Here is a 10,879-nt window from a genome sequence, read left to right as displayed (position 1 = left end):
TTCTCTGGAATCCTCCATTCTTTGCTCCTGATTTACCAGTTTTTAGCAAAATGCATTCTCCCTCATACCAAGCCCATCACCTTCTCTCTTCCTTCACACGCTCTTTCAGCGTGTAAATTTCTTGTGTAAATCGACTAACTTGGGCTCTTAGATTTCTTTCACTTTTATCTGACTTGCCCATTAAAGAAAGTCTCTACCCCAAAGGGAGAGCCAGCAATTAATGAAAAAGGAAAAGAGCTGCTCTTCCTCTCTCCCAGTGGGAGCACTGAGCAAACTCTATGCAGTGGTGATGTAGATCTGGATTACACATCAATAATTTCATCCCTCTTTTTAGATAAGAGCCAACTAAACCACACTGCTTCTACCCATCCTCCAGAACACCTCTTGAATAGCATCAAAGCTGCTATGGAAGCAACAAGAAACAAGATGATAGAAACCCAAGCAAAGCCCAGCTCCAGGGCCAGGGCACCCCAAGTCACATGACCAGAGCCCTGTATTTCCTCTGTGTTATATAAAAATCATGATTTGGTGCAACTTCAGAAGTCTGAGGAGCAGATTGTTTCTCATGTCCAATTATATATATATAATTTAATTAAAATTAAAATTAATTGGTCTTTGAAAACTGTGAGTGAAAGGGAAAATGTTGGCCTGAACTAAAGAAGATCTTCTGTCAGAAACTTTCTAAATAGAGGTAAAATATCTCCAAAAACACACCCTACAGTTTGCTATTACATACTTCTAAATAATTATTTGGGTCTCAACTTTTTGATGACTAATTTGACCCTCAATTTCCTTGATTCCAGAATGATAACCATATTTCTAACTACCAAGTACACAGATCACAGATGTTATGGCAATTGGGAATAGGGATGTAGCCTATGATAAATTGAAATGTCAGCATTCTTGATTTTATACATAATTGAAATGCATACATAATTCAGTTAGACATTTTATAGACTCTCGGGTTTATTCAGTTGGCACGCAATTGCTCCCATTGTATCATTAAGACTACAAGATCATGTTTGGTTTGAACATTCAGAGGGAAGAATACAAAACAGTCCTTGTCCTGTACACTACCAGGGAGAGGACATCTGATCTAAATCACTGCTCATGTCTATCTCTACATGTGAATTTTATTTTTTTAAAAAATGAAATTTCCAGAGCTTCTACTATTTTTATGTTTGTTAGTGTGTTTTGCTTTGACACATTTTCCCCTACTGGTAAGTCTTAGACCAACAGTAGACTGCCTTTTAAACAAGCAGAGCTAGCTCAGCAAAACATTTGGGCTGGAAGGCAGCATTGACCTAGAGTAGAAAACATTTTAGGTTAAAACATGCTCTATGGACCTGGATGGAGGGGGGAGGACCTTGGACTTCCCACAGGGCAGGGAATCCGGACTGCTCTTCAGACTTGAGAGGGAGGGGGAATGGAGTGGGAGGAGGGACAGAGGAGTGGGGAGAGGGGGAGAGGAGTGGGGGCAGGGGGAGGGAAATGGGAGGCGGAAATTTTTTCAACAAAATAAATAAATAAACAAACAAACAAATAAATAAATAAATAGAAGAATAAATAAATAAATAAGTAAATTTACCACTTCAGTTTTATATATTATATGTAACTAGCTTTAATATATTAATATTGAAAATTAATTTCTATGTATGTAAGAATGCTTGTGTAATTTTACTAAATAACACATTTCCATAATGAATTAATTTGGAAAAAATAAAGTGTTTCCTATGACCATGCCAAAAAAAAAAAAAGTTCATTTTCTATGATGTAATAAGCTACTCACCTTTGACTATTATAAAGTGTATAGTGTCATGTAAGTTAACATTTTAAAAATGTCTGTTTCAGGTTTTCTAGGAAAAATGTAAATATTATGCATAAAGAAATTCATTTGAAATAAAGACAATTATAAGACTCTCTCTATGTAAAAAAAAAAAACATGCTCTATGGTGTGACTAGTTAAAAGCAGGAAACAAGGGGTTAAATTATGCTATACTAAAAAGTGAATGGCTTTGAGGGCACCAGAGACTAGCAGGTAGAGTGGAACCAGGGACAATACAAAGGCCTAGTCAATGTTAAGGAAATAATGTGGACAGATGGCGATTGTCCGTGGGTGTCAAAGCGGCTATAGCTGATATTCTCTTTATTGGCTTACCTCTTCAGTAGTTTTGTGTGATCATAGCCTTAGCTTGAGCAGAGAGTGGATGGTTTAAACAGAAGTTTCTTTTACCTGATTTTGGAGGCTGTAAGTCCAAGATGAGAGTTCCACGTGATTGGGAATTTGATGAGGACGCTGTCCACTCCCTACTTATGTCAACACACGGCCTCTTCCTTGAGCATGTACAAAGAGAAGCAAGCTACCATGTGTCTCTACTTTTAAAGACATAATTCTATCATGAAGGCTTCAAAGCCCCATCTCTCTAAACCATCACATGAGGGTTTAGGGTTCCAAAATTAGAAAGGTGGGCATACATAAGCATCCAATCTACATCAATCATCCCCAAAATCTAAATTCACCTTAGACCCAAACTCAAGTCATTAGCATTTTGCAAAGTAGAATAATCAGGGAAAGTGAGAAACACCAGGAGCAAGTGATACAGAGATTGGAGAGTGCTGTCTTGCTGGAGAAACTCCGGGGTAGAGACTGGGGACAACGAGAAGAAATACCTTGGAAACACCAGAGAGATGTTGAAGATATGAACATTGCAGAGGACCCAAGGTTCTGAGTTAGCACTGGAGCTTGACATGATTGCAATCATTAAGAAAGGTTTCAATAGTTGGGAAGACTAAGAAGCATCCAAGCAGCTTGTATTCATCACATCATGGGGCTCAACATCCTAAAAGGCATGGATTCCTGGCTGTTTGTTGGTAGAAACTATCATAATGATGATAGTTATCCACTATCCTGACCGTGTGTTCACCTCTCCAAGCCCTTTGGTCCTAAAACCACAAATGCTCTCACACGTATCTATGGAACTGGGACTGATACTTCTAGTACATTCTGAAAAACACTCTGTAATCCATCATGTTTCTGATATACAAAAATTGATATTTAAAAAAACTATTCTTGTCACTTTTTTCCGAGAATTTAATGTTCAGACACTGCACTTCTGTGCTACGCAGGCAATGTTCTATAAGGTTTCTCCAGATTTGAACATTAGGAGCCATGTTTCAGTATGTTCCTTTCCTCAAAGCTCTCTGGAAAACGTCTTAGTTCCTAATTTAGATCTGAAGTGTTAGTTAGCATGTTATGGCGCCTACTATAATTACTATTATCCAAACTGATGGGCCACGCATGTGACGTTGTCTCTCCTCTGGCCTCCTTTTCAGTCTTCAGATATCTTCCCTGTTACTCATGCTTTCCAAATTATGTCTCAATCATTTTTCTGATTTCTGCATTTCATTCTTGGTTAACTGTTCTTTCAAACTCCAATCTTAGTCTGTTCACCAAACATAGTTCTTAGTACTTGTGGTACAGCTTGGTGCAAATAGTTTTCAAAATGTAGGCCAGCTGGACTGATAAGAGAGACTGTCCAAACCAGTATGAACATCACCTGAGGTTGTCCTCTGGCGCCACATACATGGGCACATGCTTATTCTCTCTCTCTCTCTCTCTCTCTCTCTCTCTCTCTCTCTCTCTCTCTCTCTCATTCCCCCTCTCCACTTCTCCTTCTTCCTCTCCTTCCTCTTCGCCTCCTCCTTCCCCCTCCATCTCTTTCCTCATCTTCTCCCTGTCCTTTATTTTTTTTTTTTATTGTAAAAAGGATGAAAATCAATAAGGTTGAGTTTATTCAAAAGGGTTCATGTTGAACAGGGTAGAAAAGAAGCTCTAATGATAAAAAGAAATTAAAATTGTTTACATAATGTACTAAAGATCTTTTTAAAGATAATCTATATGCCTGAAGTTTCAAAAATAATCTTAAAGGCAAGTGGAAACTTTGGGTACTCCAGCATTCAACTCCGACATTTAAATTTTTTCTTGAGAAAAAAAAATTCCACTCATTTGATGGAAAACAAAAGGCTACCTTTAACTGACAAAAGCAACTCATAGGATATAAGACAGGGATTTACTGTAGATGCAGTAATACTGGTTTTGGTATTTTGTTATCTTTATTGTTATTTAGGCTACTTTTCTGTCTCTGTGTATGAATCTTCATTGGTATCACATAGCCAGCTACATTTTCTCTTGGATCTTCCCCCTCCCACAATAGTACAATCATTTAAAATGACTAAAACATGCTTACTTTGTAACCAGACAATGGCAGCTTGAACAAAATGCTTAATGACCTGTCCACAGCTGAAATGCTTGTATGAATATTTATACAGAGGGGGGTTGCATCATATTTTCTCCCCTGCACCAAGACCTAAAGGTTTATTCTTTTGAATAGGCTGTGGGAAGTGAGAATATTCTAAGATGACTTGGAAATAAAAGTTCCAAATCATAAGCTCTGGCTCTTTGTGCAGTGGGCTTGGCTAGACTAATCAGCACAAATTAACACAGTTTTTCACTGTCTGGGCAAAATTTTAACAGTTATAAGGTGCAAATTTCTATGAAATTATCGCTAAAATTGCACATCTTATATTAAAGCGTTTGGCATCTAGCGAATGCATGTAGACACATGTCCTTCTGGAATTCATTTCTTCCTTTTATATAAACACAATATTTGAAATATTCCTGTGCTTAGTTACTTAGTGATGCAGGCTTCTTTTGTCCTCCTATAAGCTGTGCTAACAAGGTCAGCTACATGATCTATGAGGCCCAGCACGAATGAAAATGCAGGTCCCTGACTCAAATATTTTAAGAATTTTTAGACAATGGCACCTGAGAATTAAGTCATTAGCAATGCCTGATATTTTAAGTGGGGCATTTTATGGGATTGCCGTATTCATATCCAGGAATCCTGCACTCATTTGAGGGCATCCGTCTCCTTCCTGTTCATATTTGTGACTCCAGAGAATCATAGTACCTGAGAATAAACCTTCATTAAATAAATGCCGAAGGACTGAGATAATGATTAGCCCCTCAGTCTTTACAGTATTCTATAGGGAAAAAAAAGGTGGGGCTTGTCTAGTGGAAAAGAAGAGTGTGCCCTCATTAGAAAGCTATCTGCTTGATTCATGTTAGATAAAATGAAGGATGTGGTTGTTTAAATGAGAAATGTGCCCTATAGGTTCACATATTGGGACACTTGGTCCCCCACTGGTGGCATTGTTTGGGGAGATTTGGGAGATAAAGTCTAGTTGATGAAGGTACATCAGTAAGGGTAGGATTTGAGAGTCCATAGCCTCACCCCACTTCCAGTTCACTCTCCTTCATGGTTGAGATCAAAGATGTGATCCCTTGGCTGCCTGCTCCTGCTGCCACGCCTACCTCTGGTTGGCATGCTTCCCAAGTGTGATGGACTCTTAGTCCTCTGAAACTGTACATCAGAAGAAATTCTCTCTTGCATGAGTCGTTTGGGGTCATGACAGTTTATCGGTGCAACAGAAAAGAGACACAAAGGGTGAACTCAATTAGAGGGGATTTTCTCTCTTTACAAGTATAAATCTTTTCTTTAGAGAGTTGTTTCTTTAAAGATTCTTAGATGAGTTAAAGTAGTAAAGGCGATCCCAACAGGTGCTGGTCTCTAGAGAACTAAATCTATTATTTTTCTAGGAATCCAGAGGGTGATAATCAGTATATCAGTATAGATGTGCTACACACACACAGGCACCCTCCCCACCAGGATAGGCTCTCCATTCCCAACCTATCTACCTCTACCTTCTCAGCAAACTGTTCCACCAGCTTGCCTTGGTTTCTTTACCATCATCATCATCATCATCATCATCATCATCATCACCATCATCATCATCACTACAGCAAAGTTCCACACTGCAGACAGTGATTTCCTCTTATTCTGAAGAAAATGACATCTTCAGTTATGGGTTTATATTAAACTAAGGTTGCAGAATGTGGTCTAGAACAGTTGAGATTCTAGTGTCCGGTTTCTAACCTTGTCAAGTGGAGACTTACTTCTCAACAGATGGAAAACTCTAGTAGAGAAATGTTAGCCATATCCTTTAGAACCATCATTTCAATTGGTAGAGGAACTAGAGAACTCTAAATTGGAACACCTCAGCATCTCCTGGACCAGAATGCCCTGAAGCATTCTGGGCTCCTCTAATATAATCAAATACCTTCTCTTCTGTCAGTGCTTAGCCTTTTGGAGTTTTGTCTTTGAGACTAGGCCATGATTAGAACTAGCAATCCTAAAATGTGGGGTGTTTTTTTTTCCAAATCCATTGTCTTGGCATTTATGACCTGGTGGGAAACATAAAGTACAGTACCAGACACTTCATGGGAAATCATCTCATTGTAAGATTTCCAGTCCAGATTTGGCACTTGAGAGCACACGGGGTTTGGAGAAGTCTCCGTCCTCATAGGTGCTTCCATAGACCTGAGTGCCAAGTCTTTTGATGTCCGCTTATCGCTCGCCTGGATCAGTCCCTGACCAGGTTCCAAACCTCCAGCTCATGCTGCATGACTCTGAGAACAGGACCTACGTGAAGCAAATAGCCCCATGAGCCAAAGGGAAAGCCTGCAGCAACAATCTTCCAAAATCAGGTCAGAGAGTGCCCCTCACACAGGGAGAAATCTCCAGGCAATTACATACAGCCGAGCCCAGTAGGGTTGGGGCTGCTGCTAGGCACTAAGTTCCAAAGGCCTGAAACAAATCCCAAGGGTACTTAGGAGGGGGAATCTGTTTTTAAAAAAAAATGCAACCTACAGCTCCTTATTTGTCTTTCAGTTTTTCACTTGTCCAGAACAAACAGCCAGATATGATTGTAGCTCCCTCCCCTTGCTCCTGTGAAGTTTTATGTATGTTCCAAATCAGCCCCTTCTGGACATTCTTGTCTTCTGTTCTCAACCAAAATCACTTGTTGGTTAATCCCTTCAAGGGATTTAAAATATCCCTGCTTTCATGAAAAACTGCCCGAGCAAACTTTTATTTATTATTAGATAATATCAATTTTCTAAGTTTTCTTTTGATATTATTAGCATATGAGAGGTCACTGACAAGGCCAACTTCAAAATTAAATCGGTAATGAAACTAAACCAAATGTACTAAAATGTTGGGCCAAAGTCACCCTGACATTTATCAAATATTTCAATAACTACACATGTGGCTCCAGGGAAGCTTCTAGCAGACAAATAAAGTGGATTTTTACATTGGTGTGTTCTGTGGCCCAGATCCTCTGATCTAAAAGTTTATTCTTGCTGCAGAGTAAGGCACCGCGCACATTTTCTCATCTGCGGAGTGCACACATATCTCTGTCTACGGGGAAAATGATCTTATCTCTCCTTTCTCTCGTTCAGCTATTTGTAAATTATCATCCCAATATAATATTTCTAACAGTAAAAATCAACTAATCGTCAAGTCCAAGGAATTAGATCCAAGCCTAGCATAAAGGTCCTGCTTCTTGTCTAAGATCAAAATCTTCCTAAAGTACACTTTTTAATTCCAAAGGGCTTCACCTGTGATCTACGCAACAGCCTGTATGTCTACTGGTTCTTTTCCAAGGCATGTGACTGAGTCATGCATTCATCCCAGGCACTCCCACAGAAGCGTACAGCCACATGCCTTTCCAAGGAGATGCATGTACCCACAAGCCACGGAAGCAGGCATGTCTACCAGGCAGGATTTGAAGCTTTCTTTTTCCTGGTTATTGAAAGGATTCCCAGCCCATTAGTGAGGATGGATGGTTGGAGTTGGCTTACTCATTGAAATATACAATATACGTGTGGGCATGTATCTTCCTTTACTGAGAAATCCATTTGACTATAAATAGTTGTGTTCGGGATTTGTACCCATCGAGATTCTTGGAAATTCGCTTCATGCCTCGACCTAGTACAGGTTCCCTAGAAACAGAACTTGGGATGATTCCTGTGCAAGGACTTTTTGAAAACATGGTGCAAGGGAAGGATAACGGGAATATATACAGCAACTCTTTTTTGTTTTGTTTTGTTTTGTTTTGTTTTGTTTTTCACTGAAAAAGTTTTTATTGAGACCAACCACACCAGTCAAGCAAATTCTGGCATTAAGCACCTTCTTCCTTGGCAATGCGGTCTTTCTTGAGTGGTCCCATGAATGCTTTCTTCTCCATGGTCTGGAAACGACCATGGCCAAACTTGGAGGTGGTGTCAATGAATTTCAGGTCAATCTTCTCCAGAGCCCGCCGTTTGGTCTGCACCAGCAAGGACTTGCGGAGTGTGAGCACTCGCTTCTTGGTTCCCACCACACAGCCTTTGAGCATGATGAAGTCATTGGTTACCTCACCATAATGGACAAAGCCACCCAGTGGGTTGATGCTCTTGTCAGAAAGGTCATAGTCGGTAGATGCATTGTTCTTGATCAGCTTGCCATCTTTGATAAGGTAGCCCTGACCAATCTTGTAAATCTTCTTGTTGATTTCTGTCCGATGATGGTAGCCTTTCTGCCCAGCCCGAGCCACAGAGAAGGCCACTCGGCCAAGCACCAATACAGGCAACCTTGCGCAACCCTCGATGGGTCTTGCGGGGCAGTTTCTTTGTATGCCAACGACTGGTCACCCCTTTGTAGCCTTTGCCTTTTGTCACTCCAATGACATCAATCATCTCATCCTGCCCAAACACCTGGTTCACAGGAACCTGCTGCTCCAGCCTCTCTCGGGCCCAGTCCAGCTTCTCAGCCACAGTGCCCCCATTTAGCTGGATCTCCATCAAGTGTGCCTTCTTCTGGCGCAGAGGAAGCAGACGCATCTGAGTGTGGGCAATTATGCGGATGACCTGGCAGTACTTCTTCATGCTGTTAAAGTCCTTCTCCAGCTGTTTCTTGCCCATGTCATCCTGCCATTTCTTACACTATTTGGTGAAGGCCTTCTTCTTAGATTTGTGTCAGTTCTTGTAGAACCGCCTTTTACACTCATCACTGATGTGCTCAGCAAATACTGTCTTGAAGGTGCGGAGACCTCGTGGGGTTTCGACATATCCCACGATGCCCACAACTACCATAGGTGGTGTTTCCACAATGGTTACAGCCTCCACGACTTCTTTCTTGTTTACCTTGGATCCTGGTCTGTCAACCTCCCGGACAATGTGGGTCATGCCAGCCTTGTAGCCTAGAAAGGCTGTGAGGTGAACAGGCTTGGAAGGGTCATCCTTGGGGAAGCTCTTCACTTTCCCACGATGTCTGCTGCTGCGCTTCCGCGGCAAGAAGCCCAAGGACCCATGCCTGGGAGCAGAGAACTTCCTGTGAGACATCTCTCGTCACAGGCCGCCGCCGATAGAGCTACAGCAACTCTTTTATCTCTCCTTTTTGTTTCAGCTATTGACAAATTATTATAGCATATACTATTTCCAATGGTAAAAGGCAAGGGTGGGGGGAACGTAAACAAAGACCTTAGTGAGACTTGATACTGGTTTTTACCCAGCCCATGGGAAACATGATAGTAAACACCCAGCCACAGTTTTTCCCATCTCCAGGCAAGAAAACCACCATTCTTTACCCTGCGTCAGTTTCCAGAGAAAAAGAACCACCTCCCAGGAAAGAAGGCTTCCATCAGCTGAGGACAAGACTCCAGAGGAGAAGGTGGCTGTCTAACATGCACAGTCCCTGGAAGTTAAGTAGATCTCCCTTTACAGTGGACTTGAGTAGGACCTCAGCAACTTCATTGCCATCTAACTCCCATAGGGCTCAAGGTCATACAAGTCTCATATTAAGGTCCCTTCTCCCAGGGACAGCTTCTCTCCAAGACTTAAAACATTTCAAAACTCTCCTGGGGCATCCACGCTCATCTAAGTGGTTTATCATTTCATTTACCAGTGAGAAGTCTGAGACCCTTGAAACCACTGTATCTACTTGTTCTCCTACACCTGTAGTTAATGTGCACACTACGCCCTGTAGGATAGCAGCCTCACCTTGTGGGTGTCCTTTCAAGTTGGCAAGAAGAAATTCCATTCCGTTGTTTATCAGACATCAGTTTGGGGATGGTGTGTTGTGTGGCAGGCCTAATAGGTTCCATGGTCATGAGATCATCATTCCATGTCTTCTGCCATAACATTGATTCCTTTGTTCAGGTGAGCTGATTGTGAGAGCCCATGGCAGTAGATACTTTGTGAGCCCTCAGTGATGCTCTCCAAGGCTCAGAATCTCAGTCCTTTATGTAGTATGAGACAGTCTTGTCAGAATGAATTACTTTTCCCTTTAGTGTAGAAAGAGAAGCTTGGTCTTCTTGAGAAATAGTTCTTGGTAGAGATGCAGCACTGGTTTGGGTACCAATAGGCTTGGTATCAGTAACACCAGCAGCTTGGTCAGCTTTTATGAATGAGAGAGAACCCATGTTTTTGGGCTCATCCAAAGCCCTCTTCTTTCCTACCGTGTCTCCATCATTCAAAGTCCTATTCATTGCATAAGCCTGAAGTGTCTGAGGCTAGAGGCAGGTTGAGATCATGTCCACATAGTTCTTTAGTGTATTAGCAGCATCACATGGCACAGAGTTATGTACGTTTTATGTTGGCTGTTAGGAGCTACCCAAATATAGACCTGTTTATCCCTGGTCTTTCAGTATCGCTCATTCCATGTTTCTCAACAACCAACTAAATCCTTCGTTACTGTCTATTAGCTTATGTATTTCCAGTTGGCTAAGTTATTCATCATTGCATACAGTTCTCAAAATATCTACCTCTATCTACTACTACCCATTCCAACAAAACGACGAAAATAGATTACTGCCTGAAGGAAAGTCCGCTTGCCGTTCAGTTTCCCTTTGTCACGTGACTAGCAGAGCGGCAAGCAGTCCTTTCCCTGCTTCCCCATAAGTATCAGGCTGACTAATCATGAATCAAGCTCAGGCATCT

General features: G+C 41.3%; 1 pseudogene; it reads right to left on the bottom strand.

The window, feature by feature from the left end:
- Positions 1 to 8,067: 8,067 nt before the first annotated feature.
- On the bottom strand, positions 8,068 to 9,318 carry LOC126507960 (60S ribosomal protein L3-like; annotated as a pseudogene).
- Positions 9,319 to 10,879: the final 1,561 nt, after the last annotated feature.

The sequence above is a fragment of the Alexandromys fortis genome, unplaced genomic scaffold (genome assembly GCF_014885135.2).
Source record: "Alexandromys fortis isolate MF-2015 unplaced genomic scaffold, M_Fortis_MF-2015_v1.1 scaffold_73, whole genome shotgun sequence".
NCBI lineage: Eukaryota > Metazoa > Chordata > Mammalia > Rodentia > Cricetidae > Alexandromys > Alexandromys fortis.
The sequence above is the reverse complement of the archived record's forward strand: the minus strand, read 5'-3'. Positions and strand labels throughout refer to the sequence as shown.